This window comes from Phodopus roborovskii, unplaced genomic scaffold (assembly GCF_943737965.1).
Source record: "Phodopus roborovskii unplaced genomic scaffold, PHOROB, whole genome shotgun sequence".
NCBI classification, from domain to species: Eukaryota; Metazoa; Chordata; class Mammalia; order Rodentia; family Cricetidae; genus Phodopus; species Phodopus roborovskii.
Genome location: NW_026126652.1, coordinates 105,752 through 119,489, shown reverse-complemented (window position 1 = coordinate 119,489; position 13,738 = coordinate 105,752). Strand labels below are relative to the sequence as shown.

The 13,738-nt window shown below is 39.3% G+C and overlaps 1 pseudogene; it reads left to right on the top strand.

The window, feature by feature from the left end:
* Nucleotides 1-3,400: 3,400 nt before the first annotated feature.
* On the top strand, nucleotides 3,401-3,727 carry LOC127214098 (60S ribosomal protein L37a-like; annotated as a pseudogene).
* Nucleotides 3,728-13,738: the final 10,011 nt, after the last annotated feature.

Sequence of the window (13,738 nt, the reverse complement as noted above, 5' to 3'; positions counted from 1 at the left end):
AAAAATAAAAGAAACTTTTACAAAACACACCAATAAAAGGAAAATGGTAAAGATGTTGATTTTTCAAAAGGGCCAAAATTAATGCTATATTTGAAAACTAAAATAAACTTTAAGATTCAAATAATTTATCAAGGAAGAAATATTTAAAATACTGTACAGCATGTAAAAAAATTTGAAATTCATCTAAACGTTGAACTTTTTAAAGTATTAGGAACCTTATATTATTTTTCTTTTAAATTTCACATGAATTGGTATATTGCCATCATGTATATGTGCATACTACACACATCCAGTGTTCTGGAAGGATAGACTAGTGATTCAGATCCCTTGAAACAGGAGTTAACTATTGGGAGCCATCACTCAGGTGCTTGGAGTCAAACCCAGGTCCACTAGGGGAATTGGCAGGGCTCTTAACCTGTAAGCCATTTCTCCAGGGTATGTAGTTTTTGAGACAAGATCTGCTTATACAACACAAACTGGTTTTCAAATTACCATTCTCCTGCCAAAATGCTAGGATTACATGGACCATCAATACCTGGCCTGTGATCTGTGCAATTTCCCAGGTTATAAGCCAACAATGAAAGGGTTAATGCTCAGTTCAGGTATATTTCATAAATATGGAGATATCATACCGTAAAAGAGCTCTGTCTTGTTCTAATCAAACCAAGAAACTCCTTGTGGATCCACGGGTAGATTTAAATGTCCAATACTTACTTACCCCAGGGTTATGTTTGCTGGCACATTCCAAAGTAGAGGACACTGGCCTATCTAGACAGGAAAATTAAACCAGGAAAACTTGATGAGTTTTATTTTATTCCTAGGCTATTTTCAGATCCAAATGACACTGATATGTTCCACTCCCCTTGCCAGGGAAGAGAATAAATTGACACAAATACAATAGTGTTCCTCATTAGGATTCTCAAAGCAGATGGAGACAGAACAGATATTCTTTGTCATGTGCTGCTGACCTTTCCAGCTGGACCCTAAGCAATTTGTAGATTGTGTGGGAAAATGTCAGGGATGAACAAGAAATCTAGTGCAATAGAATCTCCCAGGAAACTACAAGGCTGACCACAGTTAAGGATCCAGATCCTGTACCAGCCATTTTCTATAATCAGGTGGGGCTTCAAATGGAGGGACAGAGAGACCAACTCAGCAACAAAACCTTAACCTTACTAGTAGTCTTGCATACAAAAAGAGGCGGAGGAAATGTCTCACAATCTGTGTGAGAGGCCAACTGTGGTGGGTTGGGAAAAAATGGCTCCCAAAAGGAGTGGTACTATTAGGAGGTATGGCCTTATTGGTGTAAGTGCGTCATTGTGCAGATGGAGAGTGAGAAGAATATGTTGATTCTATGTGAAATGAAAAAAAAATTTAAAAATATGTTCATGGATCTATATAGATATATAATATGCTGTCAATATAAGAATCTATATAAAAAAGGCAGTTGAAGGACGAAAGCCATATGGCAGCATCCTCTGAAGAGTTGTTAACATTGCTTCTGAACAGATTGCTTTCCATTGTATCTACCATTGTCTCACTTTCTAAGGATTATATATTGCTTTTATGTTTTGTTTTTAAAGGCAGATGAAGCATAGAATGTTACTCATGTAACCTATGATTATACATTTGTATTGGTCAAAAAAAATGCACAGTTCAATTTCTTGAGCTTTCACCCTTCCCATTATTACTTAAATTACTCAAAGTGTAAGGGAAACTAAATGTGTTTGCAGGCTCTTGTCTTGATGCTAAGAGCAAATGATGACATAGCATAAAACTTAGTCTCTAGGATGCACAGAGAAAGGGACTGAAATTTAGTATGTGATTACTTCAGGCCAGAATTAGCCCTTAAATCATGAGTTCGATTTCTTGAATTGTAAATTTTAGGTCAGATATAGAACAATTATGCATGCTTTTATGCACGGTAAAGTTAATAGTATTTTGGGAATAGAAATAGCTAACAGGCGGTAAAATAGTGGTCCAGGAAGAGAAAGAAGCAAAACGGGTTAAAACAGAGATTTAATGATGTCAAGATTACAAAAGTTTCAATATAAAACTTTAATGTAAATAAATACCAGTCGTAAGTTCTTGTAAATCTGCTCAATGAAGAATAAAATGGGAATGATGAGGTAGAAATACATTTTGTAAAAATGTAGAAACAGAACAGGGGGAAACCGTGTGTTCAACACAAAGCTTTGCTTTCTGTCTGGAGCAGAAACACCTCCTGACCACTGACTTTCCCCAATGACACTAGGGAACCATTCTAGTCACTATCACACCTCTGTGCAAGAGAATGACTTCTTATGCTGTACCTTGACACATAAGCAAAATCCAACTGAATAGAGAAAAATCACTGATTCAACCCACTGATGGGAAATTCATTAGTTAGGTCTCACCCTACTTTCCTATCAGTATGCAAGACCAAGAACATGAACACCAGTCTGAAGACACTTCAACTCCCTACCTCAGAAAGAGGTGCCTAATGACAGTTAAATGGTGTCAGCTCTCTCAACCCAACCCATAGAAAACAATCAACATTTCACACATTAAGAATGAAACGAAAGATGTAGAGATTCATGCCCTTAATTCCAGCACTCCATGGGCAGAAATAGGAATGGCTCCAAATTCAAGGCAAACATGGCCAACACAGGAAGTTCCTGGACAAGCAAAGCTACACACACAAAAACCCTGTCTCTAAGAAACAAACAAATCAATAACTAGATAGTCAAAATGAGATAACCAGAAATTATATAAGAAACCAGTCAGTAGAACTTCCAGGATATAGGGGAATTACTCACTGTGTCAGCCTTAGACCCTGAGCTCTCTAAATAACCTACTGTAGAAAAATTATATTACAGCTGTTAACTAATCATCATACATTCAGCACAAAATTGGGTGTGCCTGTGTCTGATTGTGCATGCTCTCTCTCTATATATATATCTGTCTCTCAAACACATACATACACACACACACACACACACACACACACACACACACACACACACACGTTGGTTTTGAACCTTAAAATTAGTCAGTGGACAAAAGAAAGTCCTGAAATTCATCATTAGACAATATCCTGTCTTTCTTTCAAGTATAAAACATATTTAAGGTTTTAAAAATGTATTGCTTTATTTTGGGTCATTTATATCTAACTAAAAGTAGTAGGGTGCATACTTTGTAAGATACTAAAATCAGAAAATCCACAAATGTTGGCTAAGCAGTGGTGGTGCATGCCTGTAATCCCTGACTTGGGAGGCAGAGGCAGGCAGATTAAATGAGCTTGAGACCAGCTTTATGAGCAAGAGCTAGTTCCAGGACAGCCTCCAAAGCCAAAGAAAAAACCCTGTACCATGTCTCAAAATAAATAATTAAATAAATAAATAGAAAGAAAAAAAGAAAAATGTGCTCTCCGGGCTTGAGCTTAGGTTCCAGCTACATGTCTAAACACGCCAAGATGGTCGGGATCATCGGGAAATACGGGACCTGCTATGGTGCCTCCCTCCGGAAAATGGTGAAGAAAATTGAAATCAGCCAGCACGCCAAGTACACTTGCTCCTTCTGTGGCAAGACCAAGATGAAGAGATGAGCAGTTGGCATCTGGCACTGTGGTTCCTGCATGAATACAGTGGCAGGTGGGGCCTGGATGTACAACACTACTTCTGCAGTCACAGTGAAGTCTGCCATCACAAGACTGAAGGAACTGAAAGACCAGTAGAAATGCCATTGCTTGAGAACTCCTGCTTCTAATAAATGGGTTAATTTACGTAAAAAAAAAGAAAAAGAAAAATATTTTATGTTATTTTATGTTGTTTTGTTAGTTTTTTTTCTGTAATATATGTATGCAAGTATTTTGTGTACTTGCATGCCTCTGGACTATATACTCAAACCATGAACTACATACATGTATAGAGCATTACATACATGCTGGTGCATATCATGCATGCTGTATAACATGGGCAAGCATATTGTACATAGCATTGCATGCATCCCTGTGCTCTACATGCATGCTTAGTGCACTACGTGTATGCCTTTTGCAACAATGAATGCCTGGTACACTACAGGCATGCCTGGTGTACTTCATGAATATCTGTGCAGTACATGTATGGGTAAGCACCACATACACACATTGTGAAATTGTAGGAAAAAGAGGCCATTGTATTTCCTGGGGTTGGAACTGCCATGTGGATGTTAGGAACCAAGACCATATCCTCTTATCTGCACTAGATTCCAGTCTTAACTAATGAGTAACCATCAGTCCAGCCCCACAAACTTCTCTTTTGAAGGACTAATTTTTTGCACAGGTGAAAAGACTAATTTATTGGAAAACGTTTATGGGAAACTGGCTGGTTTCAGTAATACCAAAGATAAAAAATGCCTTAAATCAATTAAAATTCATTTGATTAAACACACAGTTACCTTTCCTTTTGCCTAAAATCCTGGTGAACACATTTCTGGTATAAAAAAACAGCTTTTTGAGTTTAAGATACATCAATTATGAGATTGCCTGTATAAAACTTCCACAATTATGGATGACACAATCAAAGTAAAATACATTATGCAGAATAAAATGAAGTGGAAATAATTCACTCATAAGATTCATATTTAAATCATCTTTTCTACAAACTAGTATCCTGACAATATGTTTCCATTAAGCTACAATTTGAGCAACAATATAATCACATAAATAAGAAAAGTGATCTTGAACTGAAAATGAGAAGAAATGACCGCCATAGAAATGGTCAGGTCTCCAGTGTTTGTGGAGGTTCTGGGGCAGATTGTTTGGAAGGAAGAATCAAGTCTGGAGAGAGTTCATTTCTTTTCTCAAAAGAGAGGGTGGGGAGAAGAACCCAGAAGTTGGGAGAAGGGAAAGTGGAAAGCCCCAAAGTTTGTACACATTCTACCTTGTTGCAAGAGATGAGTAAGGGAGAGTGGAGGTTGAAATCCTGTACGGCACACATGGTAAACCACAAACTACAGCCCATACTGGTAAACAAAACTCACACCACAATATTTGTTCTTACAAATAATCTTGATATTTAAAGTGGACTTCTTACCTACATGGGATTCATAAGAACACCACCAACAATTTCAGGTGTCTTTGTGCTGTCTTAGCAGCTACTCTTGATCTCAATACACTCAAGACATATTGTAGAACAGATTTCAATGTAGTAAAACTTTCAAGAGTAACATTGAAATCAGTGATCCTGGCATGATATCCTAAATACATTTTCTGTAATGACAAGGACAATTACAAAACTTCCAAAAGAAAATACATGTCATACTCTTGGAAGGTTAAGAATAGATATGAGGGAAGTGAACAGGCACGGATAACTAAGCTGGTTCTTCTCTATTACTTTAAAACATGATTTATTGTGTAGAAACTTCTGATTACAAAGGGGAAAGTATGCTGTAAAAGCAATAAATAACTTTTATTTTTAAATGTAAGTTTAAGAAGAAATTTCAATGAATTCAGCAAATAATTAATATGATCTTAGATTTTAAATATGATAATGTGGGAAGAACTACCTAGAAGAAATACTTTTAAATACTTTAGCCAGTAATCTTAAGACAAAATATAAATAATGTAAATATTAGCCTCAGTACACATTTCTATAAAATGGTATATGCGTAATTTTGGCCTGAAACCTGCTTGTAGTTAGGTATTGGTGGCACAGGCATTTAATCCCAAAATTGGAAAGCAGAGTCAGGTGGATCTCTGTGAGTTCAAGCTTAGCCTGGTCTACAGAGTGAATTCCAGGAAGGCTCAAAAGCTATAGAAAAACCCTGCCTTGAGGAGAAAAAAAAAGTGCTTGTAAATTTGCTGATCTTCTGAACTATCACAGTACATTTAAAATTCAAAATTCCCTAAGGTAGTTCAAGGTGAAACCTTGACTTCTTTGCTGCTGGACTGTTACCTGTGAGCCATGACAACCCTTTCTCCCTCAAGTTGTTTCTGGCCAGTGTTTCTCATCGTAACAGGAACCAAACTTGAAGGAACACACAGATACATATTTATTCATATAAGGGTCTTTTAAAAAACCTACCTGACTTTGGAGGAAAACTTGGGCCTGCACATCCCTTTGATGGAACATACTTTCGAGCATGTGGAGGAGGTGGTGGTGGTTTCTGGCCTCTTGGATTCTGTGGAATGGCAGGGCGTCCATGATCTCTAGGGCCTGAAATCTTGGCCACCAATGGAGAAGTCAAGCCATGGACAGCCACTTTGCATTTAGCAGGGCCAGTGTAGGGAAAGGTTGCTTTCTGTAACAGAGTCACAATCATTAGTCTGTGCAGTGGCTTGATTCACAGCTCCTTTCCTGGGAGTGGCAGGCAAAGAAGAAAGCATTCCATGATGTTGAAGCAAGAATGGTAACAGGCTCAGTTTTCCACATGGGTTGAGGAGGTCCTTGTTTTCTGTCCTAAGTAATTTTACGAACTCAACAGAAATCTTTAAGCATGGTAGTAAAACAGCTAGCTCACTCTCAAACACAATTATAGTTCATGAAGATCAAAACAGATACTTTTTAAACTAGATATACAACAGGAAGTTGAGGTAGAGGGATTGAATCCCAGAACTTGGGTGCTAGAGGAAGGTGGATCTCTGTCTATTCGAGGCTAGCCTTGTCAGTAGAGTGACTTCCATGACTGGAACCATTGCTACTTTGAAACCCTATCGTTAAGAAAAAGGAAAAAATAACCATACACATTTATCAAACACACAGGAAATGAAAATGGTTAAGATGCTGTTTGGTCTCCCAGAGCACAGGGGAAGTAGCAGTAATGGGGGCAGTGAATGGACAGAGAAGTAGGAGAAAACGTGGGGAGGAAAGGAAAACACGTGTGACCAGGAAGATATAGCCTGGTTAAGAATAGAAGACAAGAGAGAGAGAGAGAGAGAGAGAGAGAGAGAGAGAGAGAGAGAGAGAGAAATAAAAAGAGGAGCCAATATTGGTTTGAAGAGAAAATTGAACACAAAGAAAGGCCTAGAGAACTACAAGTCTGCCACCAACTAACGATATGAGCATCCATGGAAAGGCTACCATAAATGCCCATCCTGGAGAGTGATCAACAACTTTTCCATGGAGCCCTCATGGAATACTTGTTGGAAACAGGAGCAAACACCCATACATAAATACTGAGTCGAACTAGAACCCAGATGCAGATGGAGAGGACAAGACCAGGCGGCAGAAACACATACAGACAGCTTACCTGAACAAGGAGGAGCTAACAGCCACTACACTGATATCTGGGAAGCCAGAATGGGACTGACTCAGGCCCCCCTGAATATGGGTCTCAGCCAGAAAGACTGAACAGTCTAAGGGACCTCAGACAGTGGAGCCAGGATGTATCCCTGGTGCAACATAGGACCTTGCAAACACATTCCCCATGGAGGGATAACTGCCTTAACCCAGAGACAGGAGAGAACCCCCTAGTCCCTACTTCACATAACCTGTCAGATCTACATGACCCCAACTGGATGGCATTCCCTTCATATGGAATTGGGGTGGGGGTGGGGAGGGAAGCGTGGTTAGGGTGCAAGTGAGAGGGCAGAGAGGGTAAAACGAAGGGAGGTTGGAAGTGAAGGAGGGAGGAAGGAAGGGAGAGAGGGAGGGAGAGAGGGAGAGAGGAGAGGGAACTGGGACGGACATGTAAAATAATAAATTAAATAAAAAAAAATGCTTTGGCTCCAAAATTTAAGTTCAAGGACAAGTTACTGAGGAGTAGGATTTCTATTTTTGTTTCCACAGAAAATGAATATATGTGGATTCCTTCCAGACTAATGTGGTTTGATAAAGCCAGACTGCCTGAAACAGAGTACCAGGTGATCCTACATTGAAAACAGCTGGACAAAGCATCCTTACAGACTACAGCCAGGAATTCTGCATCTTCTTAGAATCCCTCATGACAGTGCCCCTTACCAGCAAGAAGTAGTTTGGATACAACGACGCCCAAATTCGCAAATATTGTCAATAAATATTTGTTTTCATTTAAATGGACTTGGTTATATAAAATAAATAAAAAAAAAAGAAAGAAAAATTTTTAAGGTGTTTATAATTTCTAATTGACCCAAATTAATGCTATATTTAAAAATCTAGAGTTTCCAGTGAGATCCTACTATCCTGCAAAACCTTCTCAAGTTCCAGCTCAGCCCTTGTCCTCTTCCGCCGGCTATGGGCCAGAGGTGAGTCTGGGCCTGATCTGGGCTGCCTGTCCCCGACAATCTCTTTTCCCCCTCCCCCACTTGAACTCCCTGAGCCAACAGTCCACCCTACTTCGGAGACTTCTCTGAGCAACTCTGAACAAAGGAGACCTGACTATCCACGTGGGACCACCCAATTTCCACCAGCTTGGTCTCTGACCCTGCCTCCAGTCCTCTGCTGGAGTCCCGGGCCCCTCCCAGAGATCCTCCTATGTCTGCAGGTCCACTCTGAGTTCCTGTGGGCAAGATCCTTGACCCCCAAATCCTGGCCTCTGCCAAAGAACTAGGTCTCAGCTGGAGAGCACCAGTTTCCAGTGAGATCCCACTACCCTGCAAAACCTACTCAAGTTCCAGCTCAGCCCTTGTCCTCTTCTGCCAGCTATTGGCCAGAGCTATTGGCCAGAGATATTGGCCAGAGCTATTGGCCAGAGCTATTGGCCAGAGGACCACTGTGAGTACCTGCTGGCATCTTCTTCTGGATCCTCATCCTTGACCCCATCCCTGGATCCCTGTCTGCAGAGAAACCTCCTAGAGAGCTTGGACCACACAGAGCTACAGATATTGAATCTCAGACCCACATAAGCCCATCAGGGAAGTACCATAGAGAGAGGGGAGACACCACCAACACCTACTGGAAGAAACTATGGGAAGAAGGCAATACAAGAGAACACCTAACAACAGAAAGACAAACATGACACCACCAGAATCTAGGGAATCTACACCAACTAGAATGGAACACAACAACAAAGCAGAGGAAGCAGAAGGGTACTACTTAAAAATTACCATCATAAAAATGATAGAGGCCCTCAAAGAAGATGTGAGAAAATCCCTTAAAGAAATGGAGGAAAAAAACAAACAAAAAAGTGGAAGAAATGAACAAATTCCTTAAGGAAAGTACAGAAAGCCAAGAAAAAACAATTAACCAGGTGAAGGAAACAGTTCAAGACTTGAAAACTGAAATTGAGAAAATAAAGGCAACACAAACGGAAGGAATGCTGGAAATTGAAAAGCTGGGCAAAAAATCAGCAACTACGGACACAAGCATAACCAATAGAATTCAAGAGATGGAAGAGAGAATCTCAGGCGCAGAAGATAAACTAGAAGAAATAGATTCATCGACCAAAGAAAATCATAAATCCAACAAATCCTTAACACAAAACATCCAGGAAATGTGGGACACCATGAAAAGGCCAAACCTAAGAATAATAGGCATAGAGGAAGGTGAGGAAGCCCAGCTCAAAGGTGCTGAAAACATATTCAACAAAATCATCGAGGAAAACTTTCCAAATCTGAAGAAGGACATGCCCATGAAAGTACAAGAAGCATACCGAACCCCAAATAGGCTGGACCAAAGAAAAAAGACCCCTCGACATATAATAATCAAAACACCTAGCATACAGAATAAAGAAAGAATATTAAGAGCAGCGAAGGAAAAAGGACAGGTAACATATAAAGGCAGACCTATCAAAATTACACCTGACTTCTCCATGGAAACCCTCAAGGCCAGAAGGTCCTGGATAGATGTTCTAAAAGTATTAAGAGAACACGGATGCCAGCCTAGGCTACTATATCCAGCAAAACTCTCAATCAATATAGATGGAGAGAACAAGATATTTAATGACAAAACCAGATTTTCCCAATATGTATCTACAAATCCAGCCCTACAGAAAGTATTGGAAGGAAAACTCCAACCCAAGGAAGGTAACTACGCCCACAAAAATGTAGGCAACAGATAATCCAACTACACCAGAAACCAAGGGTGAAGCAGAACAAATATATTCACAATACCACTGCCAACAACAAACCTAAATCAAACAAGCATCAACAATCAATGGTCCTTACTCACCCTCAACATTAATGGTCTTAACTCACCTATAAAAAGACACAGGCTAACAGAATGGATACGAAGACAGAATCCATCCTTCTGCTGCATACAAGAAACACATCTTAGCTTCAAAGATAGACATTACCTCAGGGTAAAGGGTTGGGAAAAGATTTTCCAATCAAATGGAAATAAGAAGCAAGCAGGCATAGCTATCCTAATATCTAACAAGTTAGACTTCAAACCAAAATTAGTCAAAAGAGATGAAGACGGTCATTTCATATTCATCTCAGGAGAAATCCATCAACACAAAGTCTCAGTTCTGAACATCTATGCCCCTAATACAAAGTCACCCACATTCGTAAAAAAACACTACTAAAACTCAAAGCTCATATAAAACCTCACACACTTATAGTGGGAGACTTCAATACACCACTCTCAACACTAGACAGGACCACAAATCAGAAACTCAACAAAGAAACAAAAGAATTAACAGAAGTTATGTCTCAACTGGGGTTAACAGACATCTATAGAACATTCCATCCAAAGACAAAAGAATATACCTTCTTCTCTGCTCCACATGGAACCTTCTCTAAAATCGACCACATACTAGGTGACATAACAAACCTCAACAGATACAAGAGAATAGGAATAGTCCCCTGTATCTTATCAGACCACCATGCTTTAAAATTGGAATTCAACAACAACACAAATAGCAGAAAACCTGCAAACTCATGGAAACTGAACAATGTGCAATTGCACCACTCCTGGGTCAAAGAAGAAATAAAGAAAGAAATTAAAGACTTTCTAATATTCAACGAGAATGAGGATACAACATACCCGAACTTATGGGACACCTTGAAAGCAGTGCTACGAGGGAAGTTCATTGCACTAAGTGCCCATATGAAGAAAACAGAGGATAGTCACATAAGAGAATTAACAGCCCAACTGAAAACCTTAGAACAGAGAGAAGCAAATTCACCCCACAGGAGTAGACGCCAGGAAATAATCAACTTGAGGGCTGAAATCAACAAAATAGAAACCAGGAAAACAATACAAAAAATCAATGCAACAAAGAGTTGGTTTTTTGAGAAAATCAACAAGATAGACAAACCTTTATCCAAATTAACGAAAAAGCAGAGACAGAACATGCAAATTAACAAAATCAGAAATGAAATGGGGAACATAACAACAGAGACACAGAGGAAATCCAGACAATTTTCAGGTCATACTTTGAAAATCTGTATTCCACAAAAATTGAAAATTCAAAGGAAATGGACAAGTTTCTGGATAACTATCACTTACCAAAATTAAATCAAGAACAGACAAACAACTTAAATAGACCTATAACCCGCAATGAAATAGAAGCAGTCATCGAAAGCCTTCCAACCAAAAAAAGTCCAGGGCCAGATGGATTCAGTGCAGAATTCTACCAGACATTCAAGGAAGAACTAATACCACTACTCCTCAAACTGTTCCACAAGATAGAAACAGAAGGTTCATTGCCAAACTCTTTTTATGAGGCCACAATAACTTTGGTACCCAAACCTCACAAAGACACAACTAAGAAAGAAAACTACAGACCAATATCCCTGATGAACATCGATGCAAAAATACTCAATAAAATACTGGCAAACCGAATTCAAGAATACATCAGAGAAATCATCCACCATGACCAAGTAGGCTTCATACCTGGAATGCAGGATGGTTTAACATACGAAAATCTATCAACGTGATCCACCATATAAACAAACAGAAAAAGAAAAACCATATGATTATCTCCCTAGATGCAGAAAAAGCCTTCGACAAAATTCAACACCCTTTCATGATAAAGGTATTGGAGAGGTCAGGGATAACAGGAACATACCTAAACATAATAAGAGCAATATACAGCAAACCAACTGCCAACATCAAACTGAATGGAGAGAAACTTAAGCCAATTCCTCTAAAATCAGGAACAAGACAAGGCTGTCCTCTCTCTCCATATCTCTTCAATATCGTACTAGAAGTTCTAGCTAATGCTATAAGACAACAAAAGGAGATCAAGGGGATCCAAATTGGAAAGGAAGAAGTCAAACTGTCTCTATTTGCAGATGATATGATAGTTTACATAAGCGACCCAATAAACTCTACCAGGGAACTCCTACAGCTGATAAACACCTTCAGCAAACTAGCAGGATACAAGATAAACTCAAAAAAATCAGTAGCCCTACTTTTTCAGACGACAAAGAGACAGAGAAAGAAATCAGAGAAACATCACCCTTTACAATAGCCACAAGCAACATAAAGTATCTTGGTGTAACGCTTACCAAACAAGTAAAAGACCTATATAATAAGAACTTTGTGACTCTAAAGAAAGAAATTAAAGAAGATACCAGAAAATGGAAAGATCTCCCATGCTCTTGGATAGGTAGGATAAACATAGTAAAAATGGCAATCTTACCAAAAGCAATCTACAGATTCAATGCAATCCCCATTAAAATCCCACCACAATTCTTCACCGACCTTGAAAGGATAATAATCAACTTTATATGGAAAAACAAAAGACCCAGGATAGCCAAAACAACCCTATACAATAAAAGAACTTCAGGAGGCATCACCATTCCTGACTTTAAGCTCTACTACAGAGCTATAGTTCTGAAAACAGCCTGGTATTGGCATAAAAATAGACAGGTAGACCAATGGAATCGAATTGAAAATCCTGATATTAATCCACGCACCTATGAACACCTGATTTTCGACAAAACAGCTAAAATTATACAATGGGGCAAGGACAGCATCTTCAACAAATGGTGCTGGCACAATTGGATGAGGGTGTGTAGAAGACTGCAGATAGACCCATGTCTGTCGCCATGCACAAAACTCAAGTCCAAATGGATCAAAGACCTCAACATCAATCCAGCCACATTGAACCTCTTAGAAGAGAAAGTAGGAGGTACCCTTGAACAAATTGGTATAGGAGACCACTTCCTGAACATAACTCCAGGGGCACAGACACTGAAAGAAACAATTAATAAATGGGACCTCTTCAAACTTAGAAGCTTCTGTAAGGCAAAGGACACAGTGGACAAGACCAAACGGCAGCCCACAGACTGGGAAAAGATTTTCACCAATCCTATATCCGACAAAGGGCTGATCTCCAAAATATACAAAGAACTCAAGAAACTAGTCAACAAAACACCAAATAACCCTATTAAAAAATGGGGTACAGAACTGAAGAAAGAATTCTCAATAGAGGAAATCAAAAAGGCTGAAAGACACTTAAGAAAATGCTCCACATCCTTAGCTATCAGGGAAATGCAAATCAAAACAACTTTGAGATACCATCTTACCCCTGCCAGAATGGCTAAAATTAGAAACACCAGTGATGACTTATGTTGGAGAGGATGTGGAGAAAGGGGAACACTCCTCCACTGCTGGTGGGAGTGCAAACTCATACAGCCATTTTGGAGATCAGTATGGCGGTTCCTCAGGAAAATGGGAATTAGTTTACCACAGGACCCGGCAATCCCCCTTAGGCATATACCCAAAGGATTCACATCCATGCAACAAAGACATCTGTTCAACTATGTTCATAGCAGCACTATTTGTAATAGCAAGAACCTGGAAGCAACCTAGATGCCCCTCAATTGAAGAATGGTTAATGAAGATGTGGCACATCTACACAATGGAATACTACTCTGCAGAAAAAAATAATGGTATCTTGAAATTTGCAG